The 24,518-nt window shown below is 42.0% G+C and overlaps 1 protein-coding gene across 2 annotated transcripts in view; it reads right to left on the bottom strand.

Moving 5' to 3' along the window:
* B3GNT2 (UDP-GlcNAc:betaGal beta-1,3-N-acetylglucosaminyltransferase 2) overlaps positions 1-24,518 on the bottom strand; it is a 165,325-nt gene that overhangs the window by 50,115 nt on the left and 90,692 nt on the right. The gene's annotated exons all lie outside the window — the stretch shown is intronic.

The raw sequence follows: 24,518 nt of genomic DNA, 5'->3' as shown, positions 1-24,518 counted from the left end.
CGCTGAGCAAGGAGCCTAACGCAGGGCTTGATCCCAGGACCCTGAGATCATGACCTGAGTCAAAAGCAGACGCTTTGGGGAGTGCTGTGAAGTGTGTAAACCTGGCCATTCACAGACCTGTACTCCCGGGGATAAAAATATATGTTTATAAAAAATTAAAAATTAAAAAAAAAAAAAAAAAGCAGACGCTCAACTCATGCTCCACTCAGATGCCCCAGACATCATGATCTCAATAGAAATAGAAATAGAATTCTAGAATGAATTCTGGAAAAAAATTATTAAATGAGATGAGAGTTATTCAAATAGTAAGATTATGAGAGTCCCCAAAAATATAACTTTTATGAATATCTATGTAACAATTAATATACATTAACAAAGTGAAAGCTAGAGGAAATACAAGGAGAAACAGAGACACATAAGTAAGGGAGATTAATTTACCTCTCTTTAAGGTTATAGTCATAAGGTAAGACCTTAAATAACATAGTTTTAAAAATAGAGCTGCTGGGGTGCCGGGGTGGCTCAGTGGGTGGCTCAGTGGGTTAAGCCTCTGCCTTCAGCTCGGGTCATGATCTCAGGGTCCTGGGATCGAACCCCGAATCGGGTTCTCTGCTCAGCAGGGAGCCTGCTTCCCTTCCTCTCTCTCTGCCTGTCTCTCTGCCTACTTGTGATCTCCGTCAAATAAATAAATAAAATCTTCAAAAAAAATAGAGCTGCTGATATATCAAGCTTATAATCTGAAAATTAAAAATCTATTTTATTCTCATGTATCTCCAGAACATTTTCAAAATTAGTGGACTCTGCCATCATTATTAGGTCACAAGAAACTTCAATAAACTCCAAAAATAACGTAATCAAAGGGGAGGAAAACATCTCTTCCCTTCCCCACTACTAGTTGCAATGCATGGAAATGTCACAAAGATATGTGACCCAGGGAGGTGGCCATATGATTGAGATTTATATACAACCTTAGGCCAAAAAAGGTGTCACCAACAAAACTCCAAGACCTGACCTTTACTGCCCACTGCTTGTACTTACTAACCTTTGTCTTACATTTTTCCTTAAGCTCTTCTTTCTGGCTTACCTCTAAACTCAGGCAGATGAAACCCCAGATCCCCACCCGCCACCACCTGCACACCACCCAGACCATTTCAGCTAAAACCCTGAACTGTGCCTGTGCAGATGGGCTGTGGAATGACCGGCAATTATTTCTCCTCATTATAATACTAACCTCTCCAGCTGGAGGAGGAGAATAAGCCTCATTTACATAACATGTATAGGCATATTTCCTTAAGGCACCTGTATGACCTTATGCCTGCCTCTACTTAGGATGACAAAACTTCCCTATCTTAATATTCATCCTAATATTCACCTTCTTTGGGGAGTCATGGTTTTGGAAGCTATATCCCACCATCTCCTTATTTGCTACAGATAAAGTTTACTCAATGCAACAACCCCAACAGGTGTATCCGTGACTCACCAAGGAGTGAATTTACATTGGTTTGGTTACAAGGGGAAAAAAGGTTTGAAGATTTGGGGTAGGGGAAGAGTTTAGGGAAAGTAAGCGATATAGTAGATAAGATTGTTGTGTTGTGTGGTTAAGGGTCTCCCAGGTCCTAAGAGATGTCTCCAGCAGTAGCTCTCTTAAATGGAAATTTTCTTTATGAATGTAAATTTCCTTCACGAAAGGAGAAATTTATAGTTTATTTTTAGGTACCTGGGGGAGGTAAAGAGCTTTTCCCCTCCAAGTCTCCTGGTTCTCAATTATCTTTAGCTCAAAATGATCTTTATATGCTAAAGTGGCATATTCTGGGGTGGCATATTCTGGTACTGTTTATAATTCTTCAAAAAGAATTCATCGAGGGTGCCTGGGTGGCTCAGTTAAGTGGCTGCCTTCGGCTCAGGTCATGATCTCAGGGTCCTGAGATTGAGCCCCACATCTGGCTCTCTGCTCTGAGAGGAGCCTGCTGCTCCCCCTACTTGTACTCTCTCTCTCTAATAAATAAATAAAATCTTTTAAAAAAATTCATTGAAAATTTCAATAAATTCTAAAAAAGAATAGTAGACGATGTAGTTTTTGAATGTTGGCGAGGCCCAGAGCCGGTGGCCAAGAAATAATTCTTGAGATGTCTTTGGTGCAAAAAAGTGAATTTATTAAAGCACTGGGACAGGACCCCTGGGCAGAAAGAGCCACTGAGCAGGGGTTGTGAGGGATGGCTGATTATACACTTGGGAGCTGGAGGAGGTAGGGACAAAGGGAGGTGTCCAAAAGGACCTTCATATGCCAAAGAAAACACAGGATTGTGGAGGCCTTGCTATCGTCAAGCTAAGGTTGAGTAAGGCATTAACATTAAGACAGTTGGGAGCTTCCTGGGGGAATATTATATCTCAAGTCCTCGTCAATGGGCTGCAGGTCATAAAGAAACATAATTTTGTTTACTTTCCCTTCTGCCTTGGTTTCCCACATCACTCATGGAAGAGAGTGTGGTGGTAGGGCTCCAGGAAATTGAGTTATGGGTCTCTGGAAGGTAGGGTATTGACAAGGATGCTTTTTCCTTGTAAATCACTAAGACACTGATTGGTACACTATGGAGACTCATGTCTTGTAGAACTGTGTTCTCTATCAGTTAACCATTTGTTTTTCCCTTCCCTTGGTTTTAGGGCAGTCAGGAGTTTCTGAGGAATGTCAAATATTTCCCATAGAGTTGGGAATAGGGTACAGGGTGTCAGCTTGTGCTTTGTCCTCAGCTTGCCTTCTACTCCCTCATCAACAGACACCATTTTCTAATCACAATGTAATAAAACTAGAAATTAATAATAGAACCAGGAAATAAGATCTTACTGCTTGAATACTTATAACTCTCCCTTGGTTCAAAAAAAGGAAAAGAAGGAAGAAGGGGGAAAAAAGAAGAAACTGTAGACTATTTAGACAATAATGTTAATGAAAACTATATATATATATATATATATATATATATATATATATATATATATAAAGCTACAGGATATAGCTAAACCAGTTCTCAGAGGGAAAAATATATTTAAAAATACTTCTTAGAAGGGAGAAAATAAGTAAATTAAAAACTTAAAACCCAAGGAAGTTGAGAAATGGGGAATTACTCCTAAGAAAGCAAAAGGAAGAAAGTAATAAAGGAGAAATAAATGAATTAGAACACACAAAAATTACATCACTAATAAATTGATTAGCTGATTCTTTGGGGCACCTGGGTGGCTCAGTCAGTTAAACATCTGCCTGCCTTCAGCTCAGGCCATGATCCCAGGGTCTTGGGATTGTGCCCCCCATCATATCAGGTTCCCTGCTCAGCAGGGAGTCAGGTTCTCCCTCTGCTCCTCACCCCACACTCTCTCTCTTACTCTCTCACTCTCTCAAATAAATAAATAAAATCTTTTTTAAAAAATTGGTTAGCTGATTCTTTGAAAAGGCCAAGCAAGAAAGGAAGAAAGGAAATAAGAAAGAAAGAAGAAAAAATCATCCCCAAAGAGAAACAAAGGACATAAACAATTCACAGAAAAGAACATATAGGGGTACCTGGGTGGCTCAGTCAGTTAATTAACCATTGATTTTAGTTCAGGTATTGATTTCAGGGTCCTGAGATCGAGTCCTCCCCACTTCAGCTCCATGTTCAGTGGGGAGTCTGCTTGAGATTATCTTTCTTGGCAACCCCCTCCACTCATGTGTGCTCTCTCTCTCTCTCTCTCTCAAACCTTTAAGAAGAACATATAGAAAGTTCTTAAACATACAGAAGGGTGTCTAACCTTACTCTTAAGAAGACTGACACAATTTGAAACTATATTGAGATAAGTAAGTACAGAAAAAGAAGCTCAGCATCACTAGCCATCAGGGAAATGCCACTCTGAACCACCAGACCCTATCATGCCCACTAGGATAGCTGTAATAAAAAAAAACAAAAACAAAAACAAAAACAAAAACTAAAAAACAAGTGTTGGCCAGGATGTCAAAAAAATGGAACCTTCCTAAACTGCTGGTTGAAATGTAAACTGGCCCAATCACTGTGGAAAACAGCCTGGCAGATCCTCAAAAGATTAAACCTAGAGTTACCATCAGATTCAGCAATTCTACTCCTAGGTCTATAGCCAAAAGAATGGAAGACACATGTTCACACAAAAACTTGTACTTGAATGTTCATAGCAGCATTATTCATAATAGCCAAAAAGTGGAACGACTTAAATGTCCACCAACTGATGAATGGATAAATACAATGTGTTATACAATAAAATATTATTTGGGGATAAAAAGGAATGAAGTACTTATATTCAACATGGATGAACTTGGAAACTATGCTAAATGCAAGTAGCAGAAAGGCAGAAAGTAAAGTAGAAGTCGCCTAGGAACCAGGCAACAAAAAATGGGGGAGTGACTGCTAAGGGGTTTAAAGGATTTTTAGAGGTGATAAAAAAGGTTCTAAAATTGATCACGATGATGGTTATACCACTACGTGAAATACCGAAAACCAGTAAACCATATACTTTAAATGAGTTAATAGTATGGTAGGTAAATTATATCTCAAGCTGTTATTTAAAGAAATAGAACTATGTGAGATAGCATTTTTTGAATGGTTCAGAAATCCCCCACCTTTCTGTGTTCAGAAAAAAGGCTAACACGTGCTCATTTCAACAGCACTGATGCTAAAACTGAAACAATACAGAGAAAAGGCTAACCACAAAGGACCACCTCACAATCACATATCCAAGATAAGACCTGCCTCTACTCTTCCGTAATGACTCTTGTTTCAGCAAAGTTCAAGTTCTCTTCCTCTTCCTTGAGACTTGCCTCATTAATCTATGATCTCCCCTTTGCCCAAATAAAACAATCTTCTTGACTGCTGGGTACATTTTGCCCTAGATGGTGTTTAGACATGGGGTGTTCTTTGCTCTAATCTCTTTGGTTAGATTTTGTAAACTAGATAATTAACAGAAGTGTCCGTGGTCTTACCTTGGAACTATGAATCTGAGCCAAGTGATGTACTTATCGAGTATTGCTAGTGTATGAAGCACATCATATTTTAGTCTGGTGCAGTTTACCTGTTTTGTGAGTCAAGATATCCTTGACAAATTGTGGTTTCTGTTTCAGTTCTCAATCTTCAGCATTTACCTGGTCCCTGGTAGGTACTCCATAAATTTGTGTTGAATTACCAAAAAAGACCCCACAACATAATGTAGGCAGGGGGCAGAAACAGTACAACTTCCTTGTTGGCTTTAGTCTGGCAAAATCTATAAAACATACAAATACACATTCCCTTGACCTAGAAATCCCACTTTTAGGAATTAGTCCTGCAGATAACTTGTACATGTGCAAAGGGTCACCTGATAGAATTATTAATTTTAATCACAAGAGACTACAAGTCTCCTGAATTTCCATCAGTAAGCTGAATTAAACTGGTACATACAGAACAAGAGGCAGATGTTGAAGAAAATTAAGAGAGTTCTCATGATACAGAATATCTCTGAGAGAGATATACACAGTTCCAGCTTTAGTGGCTGCCTTGTTGCTCCTCATGAAGTGCACCATGTGGTCTCAGGGCCTTAGGGCAGGATGTCTCCTCCACTTTGCAGGTTCAACTCCAGATTATACACAGGGCTCACTCCCTCATGTTCTTCAGCCCTCGCCTGAAATATCACCTAATCAGCAAGGCTTTCCCTGACCTCTCTATGTAAAATAGCAACAACCCTCCCGCCCAACACACACATACACACACATACTCCTTAGTCCTTTGTCCTGCTTTTCTCCATAGCGTAGCCCTTATTACTATATAGTTAGTTGCTTATTTATTTCCCACAGAAATGTAAGCTCCAAGAGGGCAAAGAACGCGTCGCTTTTGTTCACTGCCAAATTCCAAACACCTAAGAGTGACTGACATATGGTAGGTACTCACTAAATATTTGCTGAATAAATGAATATATTAAGTGAAGAAAGCAAGATGCTGGGAAGTGATTTTTAACATGCTTCTTCTTCTTCTTTTTTTTTTAACTATCCATGTAACTGGTCCTATGGGCATGACATAGCTTTAAAAGGTTACAGAAGAAATAGGTCGGGCTGGTTGCCTGGCTGTGACTGGCAGACAGTGGGAGGGAGGCTTGGCTCTAGACCTGTAGATTATTAACTACCTGAAACTCCAATTTAGAAGTGAAAAGGAAAGGTCTCATGTCATTTCTCTTTTATAGCTTCACAGTGTGCTGCTGCATTTCATCAGCCCTCTTTTGGTGGATGATTATTTCCAAATTTCTGCTTTTAAACATGAGGGAGTCTGGTTACTTACCTTTCACATGTCCTAACAAAGAGGGTGCTGAGGTCTTTTAAAGACGCTCGAACTTTGGTTCTAAAGATTTGCAGTTGAAAATGTCATCCGCACCCCAGACTAAACAAAAGTTTCCTACAGGATTTGATGGCTGGAAGTGGGGCCGCCTCAGGAAGCAGAGGGTCCTGGGAAAGGGAGAATGTAATTATCTTCATTAAACATTTTGTATCCTCATTGATAAACTCGCCCGATCCCTGAGCCTGAAGACATTCCACTAACTTACTGAGATAGGGCTGTCTTACAAAAGAGAGGGGGACAACAGAATAAGAAGCTCCTACCAAGGTGGGAAGACAGCTCAGTATTCCTAATTCACACAGTGGAGAAAGTCCCAACTGGCAATTGAGAGTTCTGATTCCGGTACGGAGGAGCCGTACGCCTGGAGAAGTCGTACGCCTGGAGAAGTCGTACGCCTGGAGAAGTCACGTCCCTCTCCCTTGGCCTCCACCACCTCATTCCCTGATGGCTCTGCCCCTCCAGACAAGGCCTCATTTTACTCCCTCCCATTGCACTGATTCTCTAACACTACCCTGGGTGACTTGGGGCAGCCCTCAGATGTAGCGGGTGTGGTGGGCTGGCACTTTGTGGTGGTCTCTCTAGGCAAACCGGGCACTGGGTGGCTGGGAATTCATGCACTGCATTGAGAGGGAAAAGCAAACAGAAAAGCAGCTGTATCTGTTTCCAGAAGTGGTCCTGAACCTAATCAGATGGACAGGTGAGCAGAGGCCCAGCTAAGTCCGAGGTATGGGGGTAGAGGGTGGGAACATCAGAAATGGGGCATCAGGGCCCAGCCCCTTGGGGGTGGCTCTGGCAGGAGCCAGGGAGGCTGTCTTGATTGAGTGTCCTTCGTGGCTCTTTCTCCACTCGGGGAGCCCAGAGGGAGGTGGGAGGCCCTCCCTCCTGAAGAATCTGACAAGGCAGCAGCTTCCCAGAATGTCTCCTCCCAGTTCTGCCCAATCTGAAAACAGACTCTGGGAGAGAAGTTGATGGGCATATTTTCACCACCGCAACCACGGGAAGTACAAGAGGAGGACGTGTACATTCTTAGTCCGTGGATCTGTACTGAAATCTGCATTCAGCAAAAACTGTGAAGTTGCAGGCATTTCATTCAACCTGTTCATGTCATGAATTTGAGGAGAAAAATGTTCCTGCTCATTTTCAGTTTTTATCAGTAATTAAAAGTTCACTAACAACAACCTGTAAAGTTCTCTGCTTGTAAATTTTATGAGAAACTTGCTCAATGGAAGATTGCTCACTTTCAGTGTTTCTGATTTTTAAGAACTTACGCAGATCAACTTTCTTGAATATTTTTCTTTTTTTGCCTTTTTTTCTTTTCTGAGCATCAAGGTCATATTTTCTTTCTTTCTTTCTTTCTTTCTTTTTTTTTTTTTTTAAGATTTTATTTATTTATCTGACAGAGATCACAAGGAGGCAGAGAGGCAAGCAGAGAGAGAGGGGGAAGCAGGCTCCCCACTGAGCAGAGAGCCCGATGTGGGGCTCAATCCCAGGACCCTGAGATCATGACCTGAGCTGAAGGCAGAGGCTTAACCCACTGAGCCACCCAGGTGCCCCAAGGTGATATTTTCTAAATCAATCCCAGCCTGATTTGTATTCATTCCCAATAGGCTGAGTTTACAAAATCAAGTTGTCTTTCTTCTAAAGCATTCAAAATTATTAATATTACAAAGAAAAACACACAAAATTTAATTAATAAATATAAAATTTTTAAGTGTACTTAAATAAAGCTGAATTTTCTATTTTTTTACTTTTTAATTAAATATTGCTATAAAAATAAAACTTCATAATATTAGAGTTTTAATGTCCACTTAATAAGCAAGGCAAAGAATCTGTACCACACTTCAAATATTTTATGACTATAATTACATGCACACAAATGTAAGAAAAATATGAATTCTTTAGTAGGGCAAAAAGTTTCTGAGACACAGTGGTACATTGTTATATAATTGTCTCCAATGTATTATGCCTCCATGTCCAGCTCCTTTGCAATACGATTTTTGCCATGCCTCTCTTCAAGAGATACACTCTTCCTCCCAGCTCACCCACTGGTTCTAGGTGTCCCTCAAGGCTTCATTTGGTCAATAGAATGAGACAGAAGGAACACTGAGCTGCTCCCAAGGCCAGGCCTTATGAAGCCTTGTAGTTTCTACTTCTGTCCTTTAGGAACACTTACACCATTATGTAAAGAAGCCCATGCTAGCCTAGAGAGTACAGGACTAGTTGGAGGAGGACTGAGGCATCCCAGCCAACAGCAAGCACACCTGCCAAACATTTGAATAAAGCCATCCTAGACCATCCAGGCCCAGTAGAGATGCTGGTGGATTGCAGCCACATATGTGACTCCAATGGAAAGCAGCAGAAAAATGGCCCAGCTGGCCTAGCCCAGAATTGTGAGCAAACTGCTGTTTTAAGCCACCAGCTAAGTTTCAATGTGGTTGGTTACACAGCAAAAGATAACTGACATTGATAGGGTATGCAACTATTGTGAATATCAGCTAATCCCAGAATGCCTCTAGAATCACAAATGAGAACCAAAAAAAGAAAAGAAAATGGACCCTTGACAATGTTGAGAAATAATATTTAGTTACACAAGGACCCACTGGATTCATGCTCTCTGAGAGGAGGAGTGTAGGGCACTGGAAGGTTTTAAACTGAGGAACAAATTGATTTGTCCTTTCTCTTATTTACCCACATCAGCCGATTAAATTTTTTCTCCCTCCAAAGCAGTGACTATCTCTAAGGTCAGCAGGTGCACAACCTTCACAGCATTTGGACTCAGCAGTGCTTTGTTTTGAGAATTATAGGAGGAAATGTGGAGACTTTGGGTGTTAGTTATAAGCTTTTACATTCAGGGTCATAGGTCACACGGTACCAGCCCAGCATTGAATGCAGAATCCCATGGGAGAAAAGCTCCCATGTGATCTTTAGTACATTTAATTTTTTTAAAGATTTTATTTATTTATTTGACGGACAGAGATCACAAGTAAGCAGAAACGCAGGCAGAGAGAGAGAGAGGAGGAAGCAGGCTCCCTGCTGAGCAGAGAGCCCGATGCATGGCTCTATCCCAGGACACTGGGATCACGACCGGAGCCGAAGGCAGAGGCTTTAACCCAATGAGCCACCCAGGCACCCCTACATTTAAATTTTTGTGTTTGTGACACACAGGGCCCTCTAAAGTGTGGAGGCACAGGATGGAGGCCCCCTTGACTGATCTAAAGGCAATATTACTCCAGCCCCAGTTTAGGAAAATGGTTAAGACCTTGTTTCAGGATTTGCCTGTGAACAGTGACTAAGGAAAATTGGTAAAGGCTATTAAAATTTTAAGTATGCTAGGGACGTCTGGGTTGCTCATTGGGTTAGGCCTCTGCCTTCAGCTCAGGTCATGATCTTGGGGTCCTGGGATCGAGCCCCGCATCGGGCTCTCTGCTCAGTGGGGAGCCTGCTTCCCCCTCTCTCTCTGCCTGCCTCTCTGCCTACTTGTGATCTCTCTGTCAAATAAATAAATACAATCTTTAAAAAAAAATTTTAAGAATGCCAATCTCTTCATACATCAACCCAGCTTTAGGGGAAATATCCTATAGAAATAAAAGGACCAATGTCTTAGTGTAGCTGTACAAAAGTGTTGAGCACAAGAATTGTTTAACGTAGGAAGAAGTGGAAACAATTTAAACTTCATTAATAGGGGGATGGTTAAGTGAACTGTGGTCCATCCACATCAGCAGATGTTACGCAACTGTTGAAAAGGCTGTTGTATCCTGACATATCTGACTTGTACTTAGATCTCACTTAGTGAGATTTATGCATTATTTCATTCATTGAACACTTACTGAGCATCAGCTATGAACCTGGTACTGCTCTAAGTACTAGGGCTACAGCAGGGAGTAAGACAAGGTTTGTTGTTCATGGAATTCACATCTTAATGGAGAAAGACTACAGACAAGCAAATAAGTACGTAGAACATCAGATGGTAGTAAGTAGGTGCTGTGAAGAAAAATGAAGGTGAGCCAGAAGATAAAGTCTGGAAGGGAGTGAGGGAAAGAACTTTGTGGCATTTAGGAGGAAGGGCAGTCTATACAGGAACAGCAACCACAAGGGCCATGACTTGGAAGCATGGTTGATGAGATCTGAGAGCATCAAGGAGGCCAGGGTGGCAGGGGACAGGGGCTGTGAGGTCAGGAGGAGAGCTATAGAGTTGTGTGTGTGTGTGTGTATGTGTGTGTGTGTGTGTGTGTGTGTGTGTGTGTTTATAGGGTCTTGTAGTTTCTGGCTAGGACTCTGGGTTTTTCTCTGTGTAGGACAGGAAGCCACCAGAAGGTTCTGAACTGAGAAGCACCATTACCTGACTTAGATTTTTGGAGAATCCCTCCAGCTGCCATGACAACTGACTCAAGGGGGTAGAGGGGTAGAGGAGAGAGTGAAGAGGCTGTTGCCATGACAGAGAGGAGAGCTTACCCCATGGTGGAGCAGCAAGTGGTCAGATTCTGCACAGATTTTGAAGGGGGGTCCTGCAGGATTTCCTAATGGAGTTGGATGTGGGGTGTGAGCAAGAAGCCAGGTGGCCATTAAGCGCTGTTAATGAGAAGAGCAAGCTTTAGAGCAATGTGAGCATGGCATGATCCCATTTTTGCTCAAATAAACAACAAATAAAGCACCCTCTCCACCCTATGCACGAATCTTTGTGTGGCAGTTATATGAGTGTATTTGTCAGCTAGGGCCGCAGTAACAAAATACCCAGACCAGGTGGCTTCAATAATGGAAATGTATTTTCTCACAATTCTGGAGGCCAGAAGTCCAAGGTGAAGATGCCAGCAGTGTTATTTCTGGTGAGACCTCTTTGCCTGGCTTGAAGACCTCTGTCTTCTTGCTGTATTCTCGACAGGGCTCTTCTCTGTAAGGTCCCACCCTTATGACCTCACTTAACCCTTGCTATCTCCTCACAGGCCCTATCTCCAAATATAAACAGTGGGGGTGGAGGTGGGTTGGGGCTCTAACATCTGAACTGGGTCAGTGCAGGGGACACAATTCAGTCCATAACAATAAGTACAGAAAAAGTTGTGAAAGGTCACCCACAAGCAGTTAGCACTGATCTCCTGAGGGGCTAGGGCCAGAGGAGGGTGTTCATTTTTTTCCTTCAATGGCTTCATTGGTTACAGTGAGTACATGTCAATTTAAAAATTGTTGATGAGGCATTTAATATGGAAACATTTTAAGTAAGAAAAAAAAGCCGCCTTGGCTCAGAATCCTGCACTTAGCTGTAAGGCCATCACTTAGCAGTGATCCCACTGGAGATCCCATTCCTAGCTGCTGGTTCCCTCATGGCCTTGGCAAGGAAGCATGGATGCTTAGGGAAGCCCAGCATTTGGCGGGGGGCTAAGGGGCCAAGGAGAAAAGATATGGGCACACCTGAGCCTAAGAAGTGCCTGTCCCCTGGATGTGCAGACCCATGGACAGGCATTGCTTTGTCCCTTTTGGGAAGCACCTAGGACAGTCTGTAGCCTCTAAAAACCCTGGCAGGACAGCCTCCCTGTTCCAGTCAGGGCCCTTTTAGCCAGAAGGGCCAAAGATATACTGAAGTTAATTCCTTCCCCCACTCAAAAGGTAAATAAGTAAAAGGGAGTGTATTGAAATTATTCCAATGTACTAGAACCCAAGAGAACCTGAGTTCTGTAACCAAGGCCTGTCCTAGAGTTCTCAGAGAACTGTTCTCAGTTCTTCAGATGCTCATATCTAAATTTCCAAATTCCCTTATCCTCTCAGGTGAGGCCTCAAGACCCAAGTGCTGACTGGCTGGGTCAGGAGTCTAGGCCTTGGTGCTGTCAGTCTACTCCTGGCATGTGCTGTAAAATAAGGCCCGTTGGCCAGATAAGATACTCCCAGAAGAGGAATTAGTTAGATGGGGTGACCAACCTTTGTCCGGGACTGAGAGATGTCACTAGAAGTGTGACTTGTAGGGCTAAAACCAGAAAAGTCGCAACCAAACCCAGGGGAGTTAATCATCAGTGTCACCAACAGCCACATCTGTCTCATGTCCCTCTTGCTTTAATTCTGAGGAGCATATTTCTTTGTGTGCAGTCAGGATGTGTCTTAAAATCAGCAGTGTCCTGCTGTGGCTGTTAGCCAGGATTGTAGCTGAGTTGTTTGGGACAGAGTATGTGTCTGCTAGTCACTTCTGGGACAGCAGCAACCTGAGATCACCCTACATTCATTTTCTGTTCGACATTTTTAGACTACACAGACAGTGCAAATTCAAACCTCTCTGAATTTGCGGTCTGACTTCTCAGGAGAGAATTGTTTTTCTCACTCCACATGGTGTCAAGACTAAGACATTCACATTTCCAGCCAGTCTCATCTTTGGGAAGATTTCCTTATCTCTGGTGTCCCAGCTTTTACGCAGAACCTACCTCTCTAGAACTTCCCCTCTTGCTCAGTGATACACAGAAGAATGGCGCAGCATACGGGTCATGGTGCTTCAGATTGGGTGAAACACAGGTAATGAAGGCCCAACAGCCCACATAGGGCTGAGGGGCATTGTTGGTGCTTGAAGGAGGCACAATGCTCAATGCATCAGGCACTCAGGACTGGATCCAGGGAAAAGAGAAACAATTCTCCCCATCCAGGCCTCTTAGCCTTCATGGGCCTCTCTCTGAGCTCAGGGGTCACCTCACAGACCTATGCAGCCCAACAGTTCACTTAGAAACCTTTTCTTTACCAGTTTCTCTGGACAGGTCACTATTTAAAAATATTGATAGCAGGGCGTCTAGATGGCTCAGTGTGTTAACCTTCTGCCTTCGGCTCAGGTCATGATCTCAGGGTCCTGGGATTAAGCCCTGCTTGGCAAGGACCCTTCTTCTCCCTCTGCCCCTGCCCCCTGCCCTGTGCTTGCTTGCCATCTCTCTCTCTACAATAAATTAAAAAAACAAAACAAAACAAAACAAAACAAAACAAAAAAACAAAGAAAGAAAAGAAAGGAAACATTGATAGCTTTCCATATAAACAAAGAGCCCATATGTTTGAAAGTTGATAAGCCAGGGAGCCTGGGTGGCTCAGTGGGTTAAGCCTCTGCCTTTGGCCTAGGTCATGATCTCAGGGAGCCTGCTTCTCCCATCTCTCTGCCTGCCTCTCTGCCTGCTTGTGATAACTCTCTGTCAAATAAATAAATAAAGTCTTTAAAAAAAAAAAAAAAAAGGTTTATAAGCCCCTTCTAACAACTGCCTTATATAGAAAATCCAAGGAAACAGAACTGTCAAAGAGAAAGAGGGAGAAGCAGTGTCTGAACTTGGAAACTAGCATCCATGTTTTCCTAACCCCAGATTTTCTTTCTTTTTTTTTTTTTTTAGATTTTATTTATTTCATTGAGACTGAGATAGTACACAAGCAGGGGTAGGGGCCAAGGGAGAGGGATAAGAAGACTCCCTGCTGAGCAGAGAGCCCGAGAGACAGGGCTCAATCTCAGCACCCTGGGATCATGACCTGAACTGAAGGCAGATGCTTAACCAACTGAGCCGCTCAGGTGTCCCAAACCCCAGATTTTCCTTCAGTTACCTGCTAGCATTTTCTAGATGTATGATGCCTAGTTCCTTTTATCCATTGATATCCCTGAAGGAAACCCTCAGCCCATAGCTCCTTGTCCTCAGGGCCAGATCATCCCTCCTCAGGGCTTTCTAGGTCCATAGGTCGTCTTTCCTGGTTCTAATCTCTCAGCTTCCTGGGGTAAGGTCCTTCTAGGGCCAGGGCAGGGACTGAACCCTCCTGCTGCACTCAGAGGCATCCTTTGGTCTGAAGGCCAGCCGCAGTGAAGGTCAAGCCACGTGCTAGGGCCTCTTGCCCTAGGAGCAGGTACACCTGGGCTGGGGGAAGGGGGGAGGGCAGGTATGCCAACTTTAGGCTGACAAAGCAGATTTTTTTTTTTAAGATTTTTATTTATTTATTTGACAGAGATTACAAGCAGGCAGAGAGCCAGGCAGAGAGAGGAGGAAGCCGGTTCCCTGCTGAGCAGAGAGCCCAATGCAGGGCTCGATCCCAGGACCCTGAGATCACAACCTGGGCCAAAAGCAGAGGCTTTAACCCACTGAACCACCCAGGCGCCCCCAAAGCAAAAGATTTTAAGATCACTTAGGATCTAGCATATGCAAAAAGGGGTTTACATTGCCCAATTTAACTTAACCATATCATGAGTGAAAGTTGTTTAAAAAAAGAGGCCCAAAGTAGAGTCATTTGTGCAAAGCCCACATCACCAAACCAAGACTTGATACCTAATCTAATTGTAGTTTCAACATTCCCCAGGACTGTTATCTTAACTGGTCAGTCTGGAATTTTCTGGTCAGCATTAGTGAGGTAATCTGGGTAGTCTGCCTAAAAAACCTTTTTGTCCCCCCAAATGAAGGTCACCTAGCCCCAAATAATCCTTTTTTTCATTTATGATTTCCTTGTCCCACTTCATCTCTGCCTTTAAAAACCTTTCCTTTTCTGTAGCTCTTTGGAGCTCCTTTCTATTTGCTAGATGGGAAGCTGCCTAATTCATGAATCATTGAATAAAGCCCATTATATCTTCACATTTACTCAGAGTTTTCTTATTTAAAAAGGGTGTATAAAATGAAACTGGGAGTCTGGTCTTGGTGAAGAGAATACTGGGTTTAGATTCAGAGATCTGCATCCACACTCTTTGCTTTCTGGCTTCCTGACTTTGGACGAACTGTTTCATCAGACCTCAGTTTCCCCACCTATCAAAACGGAGTTATAGCCATTTTTAGCATTGCATGAGTAAATGGAATAATGTGAACTTTCAGACCCACTTTGTAGGCATTAAAACATTATACCAATACTTATCGTAGGCCTGGGAGGTAAGAGAAGGAGCTATTATGTTTTAGTGCGATGTTTTTCAAAGAACAGGTTGTGAGCCATCAGCAGATTGTGAAAAAAATTTACTAAGTTCTGATCAACATTTAAAAACATGAATAGAATAGAAAATATCAATGTATATCCCAAGTAATAAGGATAGGTATTGCTTTTTTTATTACATTGTATGTGTGCATGTGTGTGTGTGTTTGTGTGTGTGTGTTAGTATGTGTGTTGTAAGGTAAAACAGATTTTATATCACAACACACATACTAACACTTTATCTCTATGGTAAATAATGAAACTAGAAATAAAGGGAGCTGTTTTTGCCTTGCTGTATTTTTTAACTGCAGCATTTTCACATTCCAAGAGTGGGAGAAGAATTCATCTAGGCAAAGAATTTATCTTTTGTTTGGGAAAACACTTTAATGGGCTCTTTGGTTACACAAAGGTATGAGGCCAGGTTGAAGTGGCTAAACTCTGCTTGATAAAGTCAATATTCAAGGGTTTCTGTTTCCTTTGATGGTCCTATTAGAAGCAACATTGGGCCTAGGGTTTCAGAAGAAGGGGGTCTTAGGGGAGCCCAAGGAGGGAAACCCTCAGTAAATACCTCTCTTAAGCACTGGAGGCTGTCTACACTAAGGTCTCAGAGAAGTTCTCCTTGCCTGCATGTTAAGCTCTTATAAGGATCTTCAAATCTTAAATGGAATTGATGAAGTATCCTATCCTAGTTCTCTCCAGACAGCCTTGCTTCAGGAATGATGGGCAGGTCCCTGTCTGGGAGCAAAGTGTGGGCATTGTGTAGAACCTGTGCTGGGGGAACTGGAAAGATCCAGAAGTCAGGAGCAGTATGGAGTGAGGGGATACAAACCGCAAGGGTGAACACACATCCAGGAATTCTTGGCAACATTTAAGAGGGCATCACCCTGGCCTCAGTGCATGAGTAATTTTCTTTAAATATTTAAGTAAAGGGTAATGCTGGAAGCTTGGAAAATATGGGCTCACCAAACAAAATAAGGGCTGAGGCTCAACCACAGTTGAAAATTAGAAAGGCACTAACCTGTCGCTTCAAGTGAGGCTCAGCTGAACTATGACCGGTGCCATTATTACCACCATCTCCTAGGTAGGACATTGGTTCATGACCCTGATAGGAAGGCTAATGACTCTCCAAACATCTTCACATATAATACCCAGAAACTATGATATGTTAGGGTATATAGCAAGAGGGAATTAAGGTTGCAGGTGTAATTAAAGTTGCTAAACAGCTGAACTTAAAATAGGGAGAATTTGTGCACCCAAATGCAATCGCAAGAGCCCTTAAAATGTGGGAGCAAAGAGGCAGAAGAACGAGTTTCAAAATGATGTGATGAGAAAAAACTTGACTAGCCACTGTGAGCTTTGAGGATGGAAGGTAGCCACGACCCAAAGAGTGAGGGAAGCCTCTAGAAGCTGCAACAGACAAGAAAACCTATTCTTCCCTATGAACCTCCAGTCCAATGAATCTCTGACCCCACAACTGGTAGATAATAATTGTTTTAAGACTTTAGTTTTAAGATAAGTGTTAGGTTCAAAGCAAAACTGATGGGAAAGTATAGAGATTTCCCACATACCTCTGCCCTCACACAGGAAGAGTCTTGCTCATTACCAGCATTCCATACAAGAGTGATACATTTGTTACAATTGATGAACCTGCATTGACATACCATAGTCACCCAAAGTCCATAATTCACATTAGGATTCACTCTTGGTGTTGTACTTTCTACAGATTTTGACAAATGTATAAGGACATATACCCATCATTATAGTCTCATAGAGACTATTTTCACTGCCCTAAAAATCCTCTGTGCTCCTCCTGTTCACCACCTTCCCAACCGTTGGCAACCATTGATCTTTTTACTGTTTCCAATGTTTTGCCTTTTCTACAGGGTCATATAGCTGGAATCAGAGAGTATGTAGCCTTTCCTGATTGGCTTCACTCGTTTCCTAACATGTATTTAAGGTTCTTCCATGTCTTTTCATGGCTTGCTAGCTCATTTCTTTATAGTGCTAATACTCTATTGACTGGATGTACCAGAGTTTATTTATTCATTCACCTACTGAAAAGCATTGTGGTTGCTTCCAAGTTTGGCAATTATGAATAAAGCTGCTATAAACATCCATGTGTGGATTTTTGTACAGACATAAATTTTCAACTCATTTGGGTAGACACCAAGGAGGACCATTGCTGGATCATATGATAAGAGTACATTTTGTTTTGTTAGAAATGCCAAACTGTCTTCCAAAGAGCCTATACACCAGCAATGAACAAGAGTTCCTGTTGCTCCACATCCTCACCAGCATTTGGTGTTGGCAGTGTTCTGAATTTTGGCCTTTCTAATAGGTATGTAGTAGTATCACATTATCTTATTGTTGTCTTAATTACTTTGTGTTGTTTTAAGTCACTAAACTTGTGGTTATTTGTTATGGCAGCAATAGAAAACAGTGACAATGACAATCTGCAAGGAGACACAGGGAACCAGGAGATAGGAGACCTGACCAGGAGCTACCACCAGCTCACTGTGGTAAATTATCTGATTCTTTTGGGTTTCAGACATCTTGAAAACCACACATGATAATTCCTTCCCTGACTATAGCAGGAAGCAATGAGTCAATTTGGGATATAATGGCTATAGTAACAACACAGGAAACTCCCCGTGATGAAAGGTAAACTGGCCAAGGGGATAGTTTTGTGGTTCTGTCAGTATAGGTGCTTTTTGTGAGTTCTGTCTCCCAGAGATACCATCAGCCCAAGTCATGATTCAACCAATGATGACTCAGCAAGACCACAGGCCTGCCTAGAGGAGCAAGAAGAGGCAGGAGCTGGCCTTGCTGAGATGCTCAGGAAGGGGATGAGACAGACACGGTGTGTACATGCATGAGGCTGGGCAAAGCTCCCACCCAGACTTCCTTTCTAGAGTAGCAACAGCCAAGGGTGAAGATTTGGCACAACTGCCCTTGAGTTTCCTGTAGGCTGTGCCCATTCACTGAAGATATTTAATGCTCAGCAGGACTTAAGCCAGACATAGACTAATAGAAAGTATCATTTAATAATAATGGCCTCTGGGTGTTCTCCACTCATGGTTGCTAATCTTCCCAAGAAATCTGCTTTGGTGTTCACCTTTGACATAGGTTTTAGAACTGGCATAAGGGCATGCAATTAGTAAGAGGTAGGGCCAGGATATAAACCCAGATCTGTCTGACCACAAAATGGCCTGCCCCTTGTGCACCTAGCTTAAAGGAAGCTTGAGGCCTGTCCCTCACTTTGCAAATGAAGAAGACAAGTGATTTGTCTAGGTTTACTCAGCTAGTTACAGCCAGGCATAGTTAGGACTCAGTTTCTTGACTCCTGGCTCATTATTCTTTCTAATAACCCCTGGGGTTCATAGACTTCTTTGGGAAGCTGATATAAACTGTGGATCCTCTCTCTCCCAAAATGAACATCTATACACATATATTTTCCCTTTAATTTGGGGGTGAATTTGTGAAACATCCTCCTCTATCTATAGACCCCAAGTTTAGAGGCCTTGCATGGTACCCTCTGCAGGTACCTCTCATGTGCAGGGCTATGAATAGAGTGGGAACATCCTTGCAGGATGTCATTAATGATTGTATATTAACCAAGCTTGTAAAAGAGAGAGTTTATTCTCCCTATAAGTCATACACTCAACCTCAACTTTCACCCACTTTTAATTTTTTATAACAGCTTGAAGGGGAGCGGATTTTACTACCGCCAAATATGTCTCTCTGGCATAAAGATTATTTTGAGCTAAAGACAAACAAAACCTAGCAGATTCAGGGAAAGTTCTTTACCACCCCCTCACTGCCTAAATTTACATTGGAAAGTGGGCCTGTACCAGAAGGAGAGCTATTACCAGAGATACTTTTTTACCTAAGAAACTTATCTGCATAACAGGGCAGCCTTTGTTTCACAAATGTCTCCTCTCACCTTTCTGTGAGTGGTCTACCTTCCCTTTGTATTCCCAAACCCCTACCTTTTTCCTTAACTAGGGGTGCTATAAAAACTTCAATTACCTGGTTGTCCCTTGGTGTCATGTTTTTATGGGGCTCCTGTCTGTGTGAAATTTGTTTTTCTCCTGTCAATCTGTCTTATATCAATTTAATTATTAGACAAACTAAAGAAACTAGAAAGGAAAAGTGAAAAGTTTTCCACCCCTACAATCTTCATTGAGACATAAAATCACACACCATGTAACAGGCTCTTTTGTCATTTCTGCCTTTTCCATACTTCTGGAAAATGAGAATAATTTCACAACTCCTTCCATCACGGGATTGTTAAGAAAAACCAGGCCATTTATATGTGGTAATTTTCAGTGCTATTGCCAAATAGTCATTTTCAACTGATCCCCGTCTAGACAGGTTAGCTTATACTTCTTGGTGTTGGGAAGGAAAAATTTTCCACTACTTTTCTGAATTCTATTGGCTGCTCTAAGAATCAGATTGACATGAGCCAAAGTAACAGGAGAAAAGCAAATTAATAATGTACATGAGAGGAGTCCATATAAATATGAGAGATTCCCCAAACAGGAAGAATTATGTACATATGCCATTCTGAGCAAAAGAGAAGGGTGTAGGGTTCTGGGGACGTCAAAGAGAAAGAAGAAATTCACAGGAATATGAAAAAGAGTAAATGTTCGGCAAAGAGATGTTTGCTGGTTGCACGGAAACTGTGGGACAGAGAGAAGAATTTTAACAGATTATGCTAATTTTCTCCCTGTCCACCACCCCTACCTCATATTAGCCATAGTCATTATAGCAATAGCTTCCTTCCTGGAACAGGTCCTCTATCTAAAACCCTTTAGGCAGTAAGGGGGAAGGTCACTTTCTTCCTGAGTCTTTTGGGCCTTGATTATTTTTCAGCTCAAAATAATTCACATGCCAAAGTGGCACATCTTAGGGTTTTTGTTCTGAAATCCTTCACTGGTGTCCTTGTGGTTGGGTAGAGCCATGTGGGCAGTTACAGCCAATGATTTTCTTTGGCTAATAAATTTTGAGCAGAAGTGATTCATGGCACTTTGGGGCCAAATGTTTAATTTCTGAGTGATACTTACTGTGGCATTGCCATGACCACTAACAATGTTCTGAATAGTGGCTGCTCCATTGCCCTGGGTCTTAGAATGAGGAGGCAAAAAGCATGGGAATAGAGTACCTAATACTTCTGTAATGAACCTGTAGTGTGAGTGAGAAATAAATCTTTTTTTCTTTTCTTTTTTTGCACCCAAACCCAACCTATCTGACTGATAAAATACGTGGATATGCTTTAAAAGCTACAGAACATTTATAAATATAAGGGATTGTCATTAACCCAGTTATACTCTTACTGCAGCTTTTCCTGACATTGCCAGTGTCTTCACATTGGTACAATTATATTCTGTCTAAATGGATGATTGCTCATCAATGTCTCAATGATCAACCGTAGGAATCTGATCATTTGCACAGTCCCCAGAGTATAAGTCCCCAGAGTAAAAGAGAGAGATTTTGGATTCCTTTGGGAGTGGCAGCAAAACTGACCAGCCACTATTGAAATATCTTGATTTGAAGAATATTTGAGTGGTTTCATCCCACAAATAAAGCCCCCAAGGAGTTTTGAATAGTTGTGCTGTTCATTTTACCTGATATCTTCCTGTTAACTCGGCAAAGCCACTCTTAATGCTGTCAGCAGTCTGGCAAAAGTTAAGAGGCCATCCTAGAGACAGTATTTGATATGCTATACTATAGAAATAGAGTAGCCAAACACAAGAAATAGAATGATAAAGAAAAAGAGTTTGGGGGTCAGACAGACCTCTTAGGTTCAAATCTCAATTTTGGGCACATTATATAGTCTTGGGCACATTACATAATCCATCAGGCCCTCAATTTCCTCACCTCCAGAAGCTAGTCTGCAAAGATGCCCTCCATTCAACATTGAACCCTGTCTCATATTCTTCTGTAGACCCACATTGACCTTGGCTGCTAAGTCATAAGAAGCCTTGGTCTCTTGGAATATAGCTCTGGGGAAGCCAGTGGTCATGTAAGAAGTCCAGCTGGCCTAATACTGTGATGCTGTGAGGAAGCCCAATAGGGAGAGACTTGGGAAATACAGATATTTAGCCAGCCTCCAGCTGTCCTGTCATCTGAGCTGACACAACAGACACATGAGTAAAGAAGCCACCTTAGATGTCCAGTCTAAGGTATCCAGTCTAAGATGTGCAGTCTAAGATATCCAATCTCAAGGACTCTAGTCCTAGCCTCCATCACATCTTTCACATGTGAAAGTCCAAGAGAGAACCAGCCAGCTGACCATCCCAACCATGAAGTCTAAGCATTTAATTATAAGCAGTTATTTTAATCCACCAAAGTTTTATGATTATTACACAACAATGGATAACCAAAATGTCATCTGTGAAATGGGAATAACAATACCAAGTTTACATGGTTGCATGAGAATAGAGATAATGTGTATAAAATGGCTAATGCTTTTGCACTTTATAGTAAATATTTGTAATAAAAATGATATGTCTGTATAATCGCACCCAAATGGAGCAATTTTTATAACTGAAAAATAACTGACACCTACAATGAGGTCATTTTTGTAATTTGTACAAATGTGGCAAGGAAAAAAGGCAAAAAAAGGGACAACTGGTTGAACACTGGAGCTACTGAAGGTCACAGCAGAGCTACTGAAGGAACAAGATGCATTTGGAGCTGTAGGTTTGAGGACCTGAGAGAACTCTCAAGTCTGTGTTCTTGCATATCAATAATAACAGGTGGAGATTAATACAAGCAAGAAGACCAATACAATATTTCCCTGGATTCTCCAGAAACTATGACCACTTAAGCTTAAAGTTGTTTCTCTGAATTAATGAGAAAAAGCCCTTATATTCAAACTGAATCTTGTGCTACTGTGTAACTGAAAAACAGAAATGAGAAATAGCTATGGTGGGGTTGAAATGGCTTAAATTCAATAAGGAAATAAGGTCTATCAGCCTGCAAAGGGCTGCTCCAGATAAGGTTCACACTTCCAAAGATCAAGAAGACTGCTTGCCCAGGAGCTCCCCAGTGTAACTGTTCAGGGCTAAAAGTCACATTTAATTATGCTCTGAGCTTGAGAAATTCCATGAGTAGCAGTTGCTTCTCTCAGGAATTAGGCTGAAAGAAAGAGAAATAGTGAGGCGCAGGGTGTCTCTGTCAGTTTAGCATCTGTCTGTGGCTCAGGTCACGATCCCAGGGTCTTGGGATTGAGCTCGCACAGGGCTCCCTGCCCAGCCAGGAGTCTGCTTCTCCCTGTGCCTCTGCTTGCTTATGCACATAGCATGCTCGTTCTCCATCTCTCTCCCTCAAATAAATATTTTAAAAAAGAAAAAGAAATGCTCTGTCCCATTACCCATGTTGCTAACAATTTCAATGCTGTTGTGAAAAAATGATGGCAAAGGACAGAAAGAAAGGAGAGGAAGGGAAAGTCTAGGAGTTGGTACCCTGATGTGTGAGGCAGATCGGTAGGCTTGACGTGCAGTGGAACTACCTCCTTGCATTCCTTCCATGTCTTTGGCCCACCTCTCTTAAAAGTCTCATGCATCCTTTGCTGGAATTCATGCTCTGTCCTGTAAATTCCTTGCTAAAGTTCTTCTCAGGATAAAATTTAATAAGCAAACTTCTGCTGAGGGGCAATGATTGCTATCATTTAAAATAAAGACATTCCTAAGTCGTAGGAAATCTCTGAGCAGAGAACAACGTCTCAAAGCAAAGAACTCCTTTCTCATCTTGCCTGAAAGGACAGCGAGCAGACAGGAGAAGAATGTTTGCAGAGACAGGCATCCGGTGTCCCTGAAATGATGGGGTTCTATTCTACCTGCAAAGAGCTGCTCTTTTCCTTGCTCCCTCTCTGGAATCACAGGGTGCCTCGTTACATTACTGCACTGCAATTTGTTAAAGAAATAATCCATTTCTAGGATTTCAATTTTCTTTTTCCTGCTAGACCTGTCTGATTAAGAAGCAGTGTCTTTAAATCTCCATCATAATTATCAATACAAACTTAGGGGATAAATTGCTAGTTGCTCTGTCATTACTCATTTAGATTTAGGTGTATAAATGTATATTATATATTAGCCTTCTTTCTTTTTTTTTTTTAAAGATTTATTTATTTATTTGACAGGCAGAGCTCACAAGTAGGCAGAGAGGCAGCCAGAGGGGTGGGGGTGGGGGAAGCAGGCTCCCTGCTGAGCAGAGAGCCCAGATGTGGGGCTCTATCCCAGGACCCTGGGATCATGACCTGAGCCGAAGGCAGAGGCTTTAACCCACTGAGCCACCCAGGTGCCCCTAGCCTTATTTCTAACCATTACTGTTTCCTTGCTCTTCATCTTCTCCTCTCCTGAGATTTTTCACTTTGATTCATCTGTTGCTTAGAAAGAGGCTCTTCTTTTGAATAAATTCCTTAAATGGAGTATGTGGGTGATCTACTTTCTTCACGATATCAAATCCACAAATAACTTTCACCCTGACGGGTGAGACTTGTCAGGTGGGATTGCAGAATTCCTAGGCCAAGGTCACTTACTTTCAGTTGTCATTAGATGTTATTCACAGTCTTCTAGCTTCCAGTGTTGTAAATGGAAAGTCCAATGAACAGTCTGAGGCTGCTTTATAAGTTTCTTATTCTTTTTGTCTGGTAGCTTATACAAATTCTCTTAATCCTGGGAACTGAGGAATTTTATAGGATGTTACTTAATGTGTGTCTTCATTTTCAATCTCATCCTGGAACTCAGTGAGCCTTTTGAAATTACAAGTCTTTCTTAAAGTTGGAGGCATTTTCTTTTAACATTTATTAAATTCCTGTATCAACTAAGAAATTCCTTTTCTCCTTTGTCAGTTCCTATTTCTCACATTAGGTGTTCTAGATCTATCCTACAAGTCTTATCATGGCAAAATAGATGGCCATTAAGAATGAAAAAATGTGGGCACCTGGGTGGCTCAGTGGGTTAAGCCGCTGCCTTCGGCTCAGGTCATGATCTCAGGGTCCTGGGATCGAGTCCCGCATCAGGCTCTCTGCTTGGCGGGGAGCCTGCTTCCCTCTCTCTCTCTCTCTGCCTGCCTCTCCATCTGCTTGTGATTTCTCTCTGTCAAATAAATAAATAAAATCTTAAAAAAAAAAAAAAGAATGAAAAAATGTGGGGCACCTGGATGGCTCAGTCGATTGACTGAGATCTCAGATCAGATCTTGATCTCAGGGCTGTGAGTTCAAGCCTTGTGTTGGGCTCCATGTTGGGTGTGGAGCCTACTTTTAAAAAAAGGGCAGAAAATGTG

The sequence above is a fragment of the Mustela lutreola genome, chromosome 9 (assembly GCF_030435805.1).
Source record: "Mustela lutreola isolate mMusLut2 chromosome 9, mMusLut2.pri, whole genome shotgun sequence".
In the NCBI taxonomy this organism is placed as follows: Eukaryota; Metazoa; Chordata; class Mammalia; order Carnivora; family Mustelidae; genus Mustela; species Mustela lutreola.
The sequence above is the reverse complement of the archived record's forward strand: the minus strand, read 5'-3'. Positions and strand labels throughout refer to the sequence as shown.